General features: G+C 45.9%; 1 pseudogene; it reads right to left on the minus strand.

Moving 5' to 3' along the window:
• Window positions 1-4,927: 4,927 nt before the first annotated feature.
• Window positions 4,928-5,024, minus strand: LOC119618456 (U6 spliceosomal RNA; annotated as a pseudogene).
• Window positions 5,025-12,797: the final 7,773 nt, after the last annotated feature.

Raw genomic sequence — 12,797 nt, forward strand, 5'->3', positions numbered from 1 at the left:
TGTCTCCTAGACTGGGAGCTTCCAAAGGGCAAGAATTTTGTCTTTTATCCCTGTAATCCCTAGCACAATGACTGGTGTCTAGTAGGTGCTCAGTGTAAATGTTTGTGGGAGGGAAAGAGGGAAGATGAATCAGAAGTCCACTGCTTGGGCCTTCAAATCTAGACTATCTCTTACCAGCTATGGGAATCTGACCAAGTTATTTCTCTGCTCCTCAGTTTTCTTTTTTTTTTTTTTTTGAGACGGAGTCTCGCTCTGTCGCCCAGGCTGGAGTGCAGTGGCCGGATCTCAGCTCACTGCAAGCTCCGCCTCCCGGGTTCATGCCATTCTCCTGCCTCAGCCTCCTGAGTAGCTGGGACTACAGGCGCCCGCCACCTCGCCCGGCTAGTTTTTTTGTAGTTTTAGTAGAGACGGGGTTTCACCGTGTTAGCCAGGATGGTCTCGATCTTCTGACCTCGTGATCCGCCCGCCTCGGCCTCCCAAAGTGCTGGGATTACAGGCTTGAGCCACCGCGCCCGGCCCAGTTTTCTTAACTGTAGAAAAGAAAAAATAATAACATCTCCATTATAGGACTTTTTTTCTCCATTTTAAGGGAAATTACCCATTTCATCAAAATTTTCAAACTTATTGCTTTAAAAGATTTTTTTTTACAGTGTTCTCTTATGACTTTAAATTTTCTGCTATACAGCTATATCTTCTTGTAAATTTTTTTTTTTTTTTTGAGATGGAGTCTCGTTCTGTCACCCAGCTATTCTCATGTCTCAGCCTCCCAAGCAGCTGGGATTATGGGGGCCAGTCACCATGCCTGGCTAATTTTTGTATTTTTAGTAGAGATGAGGTTTCACCATGTTGGTCAGTCTGGTCTGGAACTCCCAACCTCAGGTAATCTGCCTGCCTCAGCCTCCCAAAGTGCTGGGATTATAGGCGTGAGCCACCGCGCCCGGCCCTTTTAAATGTTTTGATATTGTTTATGCCTTTTTCTTGATTGAGCTTGTCAAAAAAAGTTTTGTTGATTCTATATAGCATCTCTTTTATTTTATTTTATTTTTTCTGCTCTTGTCACTCAGGCTGGAGTGCAATGGTACAATCTTGGCTCACTGCAACCTTTGCCTTCTGGGTTCAAGCTATTCTCCTGCCTCAGCCTCCTGAGTAGCTGGGATTACAAGTGCCCACCACCATGCCCAGCTAATTTTTGTATTTTTATTTATTTATTTATGAGATGGAGTTTCACTCTGTCACCCAGGCTGGAGTACAATGGTGCAAACTCGGCTCACTGCAACTTCTACTTCTAGTGATTGTCCTGCCTCAGCCTCCCAAGTAGCTGGGATTACAGGCGCATGCCACCACACCTGGCTAATTTTTGTATTTTTAGTAGAGACAGGGTTTCCTCATGCTAGCCAAGCTGGTCTCGAACTCCTGACCTCAGGTGATCCGCCCGCCTCAGCCTCCCAAAGTGCTGGGATTACAGCAGTGAGCCACTGCACCCAGCTTACTTTCCTTATATGAGCATTTAAAGTCATACATTTCCCTTTAAATACCAGTTTGTCTTCTATGGCTATTTTTTATTTTGAAATATCTGCATTTTGATTTATTTTTTATCCCATAATTCTAGAAATATTTCCAAATGCATGGGGCTCTTGTTATCTTTCTGTCATTGAGTTCTATTATTATTATTTTTATTTTTTTTGCTTTTTTTGAAATGGTGTGTCATTCTGTCACTCAGAAGAGAGTACAGTGGTGTGATCACAGCTCACTGTGGTCTTGACCTCCTGGGCTCAAGCGATCCTCCCACCTCAGCCTCCTGAGTAGCTGGGATCACAGGCATGTGCCACCATGCCCAGCTAATTTAAAAACATTTTTTAATTCATTAATTTTAATTTTAATTAATTTATCTTATCTCCCTAAGCAGTTGAAGGATTTTTTATTTTTTGTAGAGATGAGGTCTCATTATGTTACCCTGGCTGGTCTCAAACTCCTGAGCTCAACTGATCCCCCCACCCCAGCTTCCCAGAGTGCTGGGATTACAGGCATGAGCCACCGTGCCTGGCCTTGAATTCTATTTTGATTAGAGAAAGTCAATGTGTTACAGTAGGTAGCTTAGAAAGGCATAAGCAGGGCAGGAGAGGGCTCCTCTCAACACATACACAACAGGAATGCCAGGTGACCATCAGGGGATGGCTAGGCAGTTGTTAACTGTCTCTCTAAACTAATAATTGGCACAGCCAGTACCAGGGAAAGGCAGTCTCCTAATATATAGAAAACACCTGAAATTGCTATCAGCAGCTTTCTGGTAAGATCTCAGGAGTTGGGCGAGGGGGCCCAAGAATGCACTTTAAGAGGCAAAATGGTGGAGTTTAACTGGTATGCGACCTTGCTCTAGAAATGCTAGACTGGTAAGGGAAGAATGCCTCAAGCGAGTATGCTATGACTCCAGTAAGCACACTGCATATGCTCCCTTCCCAAGCTAGCAGGCCGCTGCTCATGCGGACAGCCCACCCCAAGGCCCCAAGGGAAGAATCGGGGGAGAAATAATGCAAGACCCCAGAAGTATGACAACATATAAAACCCACGCATGTGATCTCTCAAGTGTACTTTACTTCCTTTGTGGTTTTTTCAAGACAGAGTCCCAAATATTGGCTCACTGTAACCTCCACCTCCCGGGTTCAAGCGATTCTTGTGCCTCAGCTTCCCAAGTAGCTGTGATTACAGGCGCACATTACCATGACCAGCTAATTTTGTATTTTTAGTAGAGATGGGGTTTCACCATGTTGGCCAGGCTGGTCTCAAACTCCTGACCTCGGGTGATCTGCCCGCCTCTGCCTCCCAAAGTGTTGGGATTATAGGCGTGAGCCCCCACACCCGGCCCCAAATGTATTTTACTTAGTTTCATTCCTGCTCTAAAGCTTTGTAATAAACTTCCACTCCTGCTCTAAAACTTGCCTCCATCTCTTCTTCTGCCTTATGCCCCTTGGTCAAATTATTTCCTCTGAGGCGGCAAGGATCAACACTGCTGCAGACCCATGCAGATTCGCCACTGGTAATATATGCTGGTGCCACATGACTTGTGACTCAGCTACGTTCTGCTGCTAACAAATTGATTTTTTGGTTTCTGACGAGATGTGCTTTCAGGTCTAGCATGTGATCATTTTTTTCAGATGTTCCATGGATTCTTGAAAGGATAATTGTTGGCTCCCTCTCGGGGTTATGGTGAGAATAAATATTAGATAATACATATATAGCACTTAAAAAGTTGCTCACCACTTAGTAAAATCTCAAGAAATGGTGGATCTCATTGTTGATGCTGTTATTATTATTGGTGAATAACAGTCTCAGTCACTGGTCTGTGTGTCCCTAGGTGCCCTGGGAATTGGGTAATTGAGCCCTCTCCCACAAGTCAGTGCTTGACAAACTGTGTGCAGTGCCTACACTAACCATAGGGCCAATTAATCTTTAATACACACAGAAAACACGACTCAGCTTACTAGAGTAGAAAAAGTTCAGAGTTTGAGTAAGACTGCCCAGTGTCGGGACCCTGGCTTGCCCCTTGCTAGCTGCGTGACATTTCTGCTCCCCCAAACTCCGTTTTCCTTATGTGTAAGAACAAGTATGATTTTGGACTTGCAGAGTTGTTGGCAGGATTAATGTGAAAGTCTTCAGCATAGGGCTAGACACAAAGTAGACCTTTTTTTTTTTGTTTTTTTTTTTTTTGTTTTTTTTGAGATGGAGTCTTGCTCTGTTGTCCAGGCTGGAGTGCAATGGTGCCATTCCAGCTCACTGCGACCTCTGCCTCCCATGTTCAAGTGATTCTCCTGCCTCAACCTCCCAAGTATCCAGGATTACAGACACCTGCCACCATGCCCAGCTAATTTTTGTATTTTTAGTAGAGACAGGGTTTCACCATGTTGGACAGGCTGGTCTCGAACTCCTGACCTCAAGTGATCCACTCACCTCGGACTCCCAAAGTGCTAGGATTACAGGCATGAGCCACTGCGCCCAGCCAACATGAAGTAGACCTTTCGCAAGTATTAGTTTACTTCTTTTTCCTTCTACTGAACCTGCAGCAACAGAGAGGAAGTGAAATTAGAGTTGTAATGGTACAACCATTTCCATTCTTTTTTCCTGGTCTTCTCTCCCAAGGAAGCCTCTTTCCCAGCTCTGTAAGACTGTACATCTCTGATGCCCCTCCCCGGAGAGCAGTGTAAAACCAGCTGTGACTAGGGAGAAGGGAGAGAGAAGAGGATGTTGGAACGTGCAAATCAGTTCCCAGCTTCCTGCTGAGTTAGTGGGACACCTGCTTGGAGAGAATTTCCATTTTATTTCCTATCTGGAGCAGCCCAATTAATTTTTCAGGCCGTGAGTTGCCACACATCACAGATGACGGCTCCTCAAACCCTCAGAGCAGCATCATCCTCCTTGGTGGCCACATGAAGTCAGGATTTGCCTCTGCCCTTCCTTGCTTTCCCACATTAGAGCAACATCTCAGGGGCACCCCTGCCTTGTCCTGGATCTGTTGCTGGGCCTCCTTTTAACACAAACTGTGGCTTCTACTACCTTCTCTCCTTTAAGCCTGAGTCCCAATGTACAAAGAGGATTAGCTGATTTTCTTACCTTTGAGTCCAGGTGGAGGCATGAAGCACAGAAGTGTGGGGAACAGAACAAGGGAAACTCCAGACAGTATGTTTCTAAACTGCTCTCGGACAAATGGAGTCATTTTCCCTCCATTCTCACCACTACCTCCAGTTCCTTTGCCTCTGGTCATTTTGTCCCTCCTACTCTAATTTCCACAAGTTAGATCAGACAAGGTTCGTTTTCTCCGTTTCTGCCTCTTGCCTTCAGGCTACTAGAGAAAACTAAAAATTATGTTCACTAGCTCCAATGTCTTATTTTCAGTTGTGATCAGGCTTTCAATGCTACTTAGTAATCCTTTCTTAAAAATATGGAATGCTTCACAAATTTGCTGTCATCCTTGCTCAGGGACCATGCTAATCTTCTCTGTATCTTTCTAATTTTAGTATATGTGCTGGCAAATGGAGTTTTTTTTTTTTTTTTTTTTTTTTTTGAGACGGGGTCTCGCTGTGTCGCCAGACCAGAATACAGTGGTAAGATCTCGGCTCACTGCAACCTTTGCCTCCCAGGCTCAAACGATTCTCCTGCCTCAGCTTCCTGAGTAGCTGGGACTACAGGTGCACGCCACCACATCCAGCTAATTTTTGTATTTTTAGTAGAGACGGGGTTTCAACATGTTAGCCAGGATGGTCTCAATCTCCTGACCTCGTGATCTGCCTGCCTCGGCCTCCCAAAGTGTTGGGATTACAGATATAAGCCACTGTGCCTGACCTTTTTTTTTTTTTTAAGAGACAGGGTGTTGCTTTGTTGCTCAAACTGGAGTGCAGTGGCACAATCATAGCTCACTGGAGCCTTGAACTCTTGGGCTCAACCAATCCTCTCACCTCAGCCTTCTGAGTAGCTAGGACTACAGTTGTGTGCCACCACCACATGTCTATTTAAAATTTTTTTGTTGGCCGTGCGCGGTGGCTCACGCCTGTAATCCCAGCACTTTGGGAGGCTGAGGCAGGCGGATCACGAGGTCAGGAGATTGAGACCATCCTGGCTAACATGGTGAAACCCCGTCTCTACTAAAAAATAGAAAAAAATCAGCCGGGCTTGTAGTCTGGCGCCTGTAGTCCGGACCAGCTACACGGGAGGCTGAGGCAGGAGAATGGCGTGAACCCGGGAGGCGGAGCTTACAGTGAGCTGAGATCGCGCCACTGCACTCCAGCCTGGGCAACAGAGCAAGAACTCCGTCTCGAAACAAAAAACAAAACAAATAAAATTTTTTTGTAGTGACAGGGCTGGTCTCAGGCTCATGGCCTCAAATGATCCTCCTGCCTTAGACTCCCTAAGTGCTGGGATTACAGGCATGAGCCACCACATCTGGCTGGTAATCCTTGTAATAGATTGTCCCATCTCCAATGTATTTTGTCTTTCTGTTATGATCATTTGAGGTTGTGTCCAGTTTTAGCTGTTGTAAATAAAGTTGCTATGGGCTGGACAGGGTGGCTCACACCTGTAATCCCTGCACTTTGAGAGGCTGAAGCGGGAGGATTGCTTGAAGCCAGGTGTTTGAGACCAGCGTGTGCACCAAAGCAAGACCGCTATCTATATTTTTATGTTTTCATTTATTTTTTATTTTTTATTGTATTTTATTTTTTTTGAGACAGAGTCTCACTCTGTCACTCAGCCTGGAGTGCAGTGGTGTGATCTTGGCTCACTGCAAGCTCTGCCTCCCGGGTTCATGCCATTCTCCTGCCTCAGCCTCCCGAGTAGCTGGGACTACAGGTGCCCACCACCACGCCCGGCTAATTTTTTTTGTATTTTTAGTAGAGACGGGGTTTCACCATGTTAGCCAGGATGGTCTCAATCTCCTGACCTCGTGATCCACCTGCCTTGGCCTCCCAAAGTGCTGGGATTACAGGCGTGATCCACCGTGCCCAGCTCCTATCTATATTTTTAAAAAGTTGCTATGGACATTCTCATGCATGTCTTTTTGTGGACATGTTTTTATTTTTCTTGGGTAAAATATCTAAGAGTGGATTTGCCAGTCATAGGATAGGTGTATATTTAGTTTTATAAGGAAGTGAGGCTGGATGCAGAATCACGCCTGTAATCCCAGCCCTTTGGGAGGCCGAGGTGGGAGCATCACTTGAGGTCAGGAGTTGGAGACTCAGAGTCTCCATCAAAGTGAGACAACAGAGTAAGACCTCCATCTCTACCAAAAAAAAAAAAAATTTTTTTTTCTTAAATTATCTGAGCATGGTTGTATGCACCTGTAGTCCTAGCTACTCGGGAGGTTAAAGTGGGAGAATTGCTTAAGCCCAGGAATTCAAGACAGCAGTAAGTTATGATTGAATCACTACACTCTAGCCCAGGCAACAAAGCAAAACCCTGTCTCAAAAAAAAAAAAAAAAAAAAAGGGATAATAGGCTGGGCATGGTGGCTCATGCCTGTAATCCCAGCACCTGAGGTCAGGAGTTGAAGACCAGCCTGGCTAACATGGTGAAACCCCCTCTCTACTAAAACTACAAAAGAAAAAAGAAATAGCTGGGCATGGTGGCAGGTACCCGTAATCCCAGCTACTTGGGAGGCTGAGTCAGGAGAATTGCTTGAACCTGGGAGGCGGAGAGCGCACCATTGTACTCCAGTCCGGGCAGCAAGCGCGAGACTCCATCTAAAAAAAAACAAAACAAAACAAAAAAAAAACCTTGGGAGGCCGAGACGGGCAGATCACGAAGTCAGGAGATCGACACCATCCTGGCTAACACGGTGAAACCCCGTCTCTACTAAAAAATACAAAAAACTAGCCGGGCGAGGTGGCGGGCACCTGTAGTCCCAGCTACTCGGGAGGCTCAGGCAAGAGAATGGCGTGAAGCCGGGAGGCGGAGCTTGCAGTGAGGTGAGATCCAGCCACTGCACTCCAGCCTGGGCGACAGAGCGAGACTCCGTCTCAAACAAAACAAAACAAAACAAAACAAAACAAAGCCAAAAAAAAACCAAAGTCTGGAAGCGGTGGCTCATGGCCTGTAATCCCAGCACTTTGGGGGGCCGAGGCAGGGGGATCACGAGATCAGGATTTTGAGACCAGCCTGGCCAACATAATGAAACCCTGTCTCTACTAAAAATACAACAAAAAAATTAGCCGGGTGTGGTGGCAGGTTTGCCTGTAGTCCCAGCTACTTGGGAGGCTGAGGCAGGAGAATCGTTTGAACCCGGGAGGCGGAGGTTGCAGTGAGCCGAGACTGTGCCATTGCACTCCAGCCTGGGCAACAGAGCGAGATTCTCCATCTCAAACAAACAAATAAAAGTGACAATGATTTTCCAAAATGGTGTACTGGTTGATGCTCTTATTAAAGAGGAAGATCCCTGGGCTCTGTGCTGAATTTACTGAATCAGAACATTATCAGAATAAAGGACATAAAGAAGCTCCCATGTAATTTTTCTTTTCTTTTTTTTGACACATGATCTTGCTCTGTTGCCCAGGCTGGAGTGCAACGGTGTGATCATGGTTCACTGCAGCCTCAACTTCCTGGGCTCAAGTGATCCTTCCATCTCAGCTTCCCAGGTAGCTGGGACCACAGGCACATGCCACCACACCTGGCTAAGTTTTTTTAATTAATTTTTAAAATTTTTTTGTAGAGACAGGGTCTCCCTTTGTTGCCCAGGCTGGTCTTGAACTCCTGGATTCAAGCAATCCTCCTGCCTCAGCCTCTCAGTGTTAGGATTACAGGAATGTAAACTGATCACCACTGCGTCCAGCCCCATGTGATTTTAATGTAGGTGGTTTTTTGACTGGCATTTAGAAACCACTGGAGAATATCTTAGTATCTTTACTTTCTTGTTTTTCATTCCCTCCTCAATAACTGTAATTCTGGTCACTATGTATTGTGGTTGTAAATAATGGAATAATTGACCAACAGTGAATTAAGTAGTAAGGACATTTATTTATCTCATACAACAAGAAACCCAGAGATAGGTGGGTCCAGGTTTGGTTAATTCAGCCATCAGTAATGTCATCAAATAGCCAGGCTTTTCTCATTTTCCTCTTCACTGTCCTCAAAGTATTTGCTCCATTCTTGGGCTTATTCTTCATAGTCCTGAGATGGCTGTCACAGCTCTGAATAGCATGAGCTCACATGGCAACTCCCAAGGCAGAAAAGCAAGGGATGTCTCCCGCCTATAATCCCAGCACTTTGGGAGGCTGAGGTGGGCAGATTGTGATACCCTACCTTGTTTTAACCTGATTGACTCTCTCTTAGCTGAGAGAGTCAGACAGACTCCATTTTGGTTTCTTCACTTGTAGCCCCTTATCCCCCCCACTTAAGGACATAACTGGTGCAAGCTGACTCCAAGCACATCCAGGAATGCACTTACTAATAAGATAGTGAGGCAAGCTGTACCAGCAGCTCCTGGGAACGCACTTGGTTGATGGTACCCAAAACCCCTGCATTTATCTCTTTGTGATAGTTTAAGACCCTGCACCTGGAACTGTTTATTTTTCTGTAATTGATTTCTGTAACCATTTATCTTTTAACTTTTTTCCCGTTCTGCTTCTGTAAAATTGCTTCAACTAGACTCCCCCTTCCCTATTTAGACTAAGGTATAAAAAGAAATCTAGCCCCTTCTTTGGGGCCGAGAGAATTTTAAGCTCTAGCGTCTCTCGGTCACCAGCAATAAAGTACTCCTGAATTAGTCTCAGAGTGTGGCATTTCTGTATAACTTGCTCGGTTACAACAAGATCACTTGAGGTCAGGAGTTCGAGACCAGCCTGGCCAACATGGTGAAACCCCATCTCTTACTAAAAATACAAAAATTAGCTGAGTGTCGTGGTGCACGCCTGTAATCCCAGCTACTTGGGAGCACGATAATCGCTTGAACTTGGGAGGTAGAGGTTGCAGTGAGTCAAGATCACGCCACTGCACTCCAGCCTGGGCAACAGAGGGAGACTCCATCTCAAAAAAAAGAAAAAAAAAAAAAAAGGACGCTTTCTCCCTAAACATATTTATTGTTTTAGGGAGGAAAATCCTTTTCAGAATCTTCCAGAAAACTTCCTCTCAAGTTCCATTATCCAGAACTGGGTCACATGTCCACCCCTAGATTTAAAGGAGGTTGGGGGAGGGGTGTTGGCAAAGTATCTAGCAGTTTTGAGGCCTTACAACGTGAGGCAGTCCCTGCCAGTAAGTATTGGGAACAGGCCCCCAAATCTGGTCATAAACTGGCCCCCAAACCGGCCATAAACAAAATCTCTGCAGCACTGTGACATGCTTGCGATGGCCATGACGCCCACACTGGAAGGTTGTCGGTTTACCGGAATGAGGGCAAGGAACACCTGGCCCACCCAGGACGGCATTAGTGATCTGTGCCTTAAGGACATGTTCCTGCTGCAGTTAACTAGCCAGAGCCCATCCCTTTGTTTCCCCGCAAGGAATACTTTTAGTTAATCTACAATCTATAGAAACAATACTTATCACTGGATTGCTGACAATATGTGGGTAAATCTCTGTTGGAGGCTCTCAGCTCTGAAGGCTTTCAGCTCTGAAACCCCGATTTCCCACTCCACACGCTATATTTCTTTTCTTTTTTTTTTGAGTCTGGCTCTGTGCCCAGGCTGGAGTGCAATGGTGGATCTTGGCTCACTGCAAGCTCCACCTCCTGGGTTCACACCATTCTCCCGCCTCAGCCCCCGAGGAGCTGGGACTACGGGCGCCCACCACTACACCTGGCTAATTTTTGCATTTTCAGTAGAGACGGGGTTTCACGGTGTTAGCGAGGATGGTCTCGATCTCCTGACCTCTTGATCCACCCGCCTTGGCCTCCCAAAGTGTTGGGATTACAGGCGTGAGCCACCGCGCCGGGCTCCACACACTGTATTTCTGTGTGTGTGTGTGTCTTTAATTCTTTTAGCGCCGGTGGGTTAGGGTCTCCACGACCGAGCTGGTCTCAGAAAGTAAGGAAGAAGAGTGGGAAAATGGCTTTTGGATCTGTCATCAAGAGTGTCTTAAATAAGACCTCATCAAAACTGTTCTTAGAAAGTCACCTTAATTGCTAGACCCTTCAATGACTTCTCCCCAGTTTTCCTCATACTGGACCTCTCCGTGGAGTTTTGTATTGCTGGCTCCCTCTTTCTTGATACTCTTCTCTTGGTTTCTGCTATACTTTCTCTCTACCCCACTCATCATTTCCTCCCCTTGGGCTTCCCTTCACTACTCTTCTTTTCTTTATATGTTGGTATCACCCCGGGTTTTGAATCAGACTCTGTCTGGGCACCTCTGAGCATAAACCAGGCAATCCATTCTAACCATGTTTCTTTCTTTCTTTTTTTTTTTTTTTCTTTTTGAGATGGAGTCTCACTCTGTCACCCAGGCTGGAGTGCAGTGGCGCGATCTTGGCTCACTGCAACCTCCACCTCCCTGTAAGGAGGAGACCACCCCTCATATTGTCTTATGACCAATTTCTGCCTCAAAGAAAAAGTAGGAGTTAGGGAAAAGACAAAAGTGAAATTAGTAGTCAGACAGCCTGACACTGTATTCCAGGCCTGGCAGTTAAAAGATTGACCCCTGACCTAACCAGTTATGTTATCTATAGATTCCAGACAGTGTATGGAAAAGCACTGTAAAAATCCCTGTCCTGTTCTGTTCCGTTCTGATTACTGGTGCATGCAGCCCCCAGTCACGCACCGCTGCTTGCTCAATCCATCACGACCCTGTCACGTGGACCCCCTTAGAGTTGTAAGCCCTTAAAAGGGACAGGAATTACTCACTCAGGGAGCTCGGTTTTTGGAGACATGAGTCCGCCGACGCTCCCAGCTGAATAAAGCTCTTTCCTTCCACAACTTGGTGTCTGAAGGGTTCTTGTCTGTGGCTCGTCCTGCTACACCTGGTTCAAGCAATTCTCCTACCTCTGCCTCTCAAGTAGCTGGGACTACAGGCACGTGTTACCACACCCAGATAATTTTTTTATTTTTTTAGTAGAGACGGGGTTTCACCATGTTAGCCAGGATGGTCTTGATCTCCTGACCTCGTGATCTACCTGCTTTGACCTCCCAAAGTGTTGGGATTACAGGTGTGAGCCACCGTGCCCGGCCCTAACCATGTTTCTGAGACCTAATGAGAACTGTTTGTGATCCACCCCTTGAACCCTTGTGTTTGGGCCTTAGGCTGGTTTTCCCTGCCGTGTTCCTGATTCTCCCTCTGCCATGTCTCCATCTCTTGTCTCCATTACAGTGCTTTGCTCTTGATAAGGACCTTACCAGCTTTTTCTTAAGGATAGACCTTAAAAAGTTATTTGTAACCTCCCATAGGGTATGTCTTAGAACCAAAGGGCCCTTTGTTTTCCTGCACATCCTGGGATTTTGGAATAGAAGCTCAATTGTCCCACAAAATAAAGGGATGATGAATTTGGAGTCCCAGTGTTTAAGAGATCAAGGAAAGAGGGACTAGAAGAGACGAGTCAGTTGACAGCTGGGTGAAGGAAGAGCTGAGAAGGATTAGTGGCTGTGTGAGAATTTAGAGAGACATGTCCAAAGCTGAATTTTCTTTCTTTCTTTCTTTCTTCTTGAGATGGAGTTTTGCTCTTGTTGCCCAGGCTGGAGTGTAATGGCATAATCTCGGCTCACCACAACCTCTGCCTCCTGGGTTCAAGCAATTCTCCTGCCTCAGCCTCCCAAGTAGCTGGGCTTATAGGTGCTCACCATCACACCCAGTTAATTTTTGTATTTTTAGTAGAGACAGGGTTTCCTCATGTTGGTCAGGTTGGTCTCGAACTCTTGACCTCAAGTGATCTACCCACCTCAGCCTCCCAAAGTGCTGGGATTACAGGCATGAACCACCGCGCCCACCTCAAAGCTGAATTTTCAACGGAAACAATGTATGTTATGATCTCCCCATGACTGTACAAATTTTCACTGAAAACTTCCAAAGCCACCCAGTGTGTGGGGTGACTTAATTTCAGATGGACATCAGTGAAGGGGCCACAGGATTTATGAGGCTGACAGTGTGAACAGTCGCACATCTGAGTCACACCTAGATTATTGAAGCCTTTTACTGGTCTATCTGCCTCTGGCTTTCCACCCCTTCCAACGTTCCCTCCACATGGCTGCAGAGTGATCTTTCTAAGATGTAAACCCAGGCTATTTCCCTATTTAAATTGTTTAATGGCTCCTTAATTGGTGTTTCTCAAACTTGGAGTTCATAGATCCCTTGGTTCTCAGGTGTCTTGAGTAAACTTTAATAAGTTTACTGGCTGGA

The sequence above is a fragment of the Chlorocebus sabaeus genome, chromosome 23 (assembly GCF_047675955.1).
Source record: "Chlorocebus sabaeus isolate Y175 chromosome 23, mChlSab1.0.hap1, whole genome shotgun sequence".
Lineage (NCBI taxonomy): Eukaryota > Metazoa > Chordata > Mammalia > Primates > Cercopithecidae > Chlorocebus > Chlorocebus sabaeus.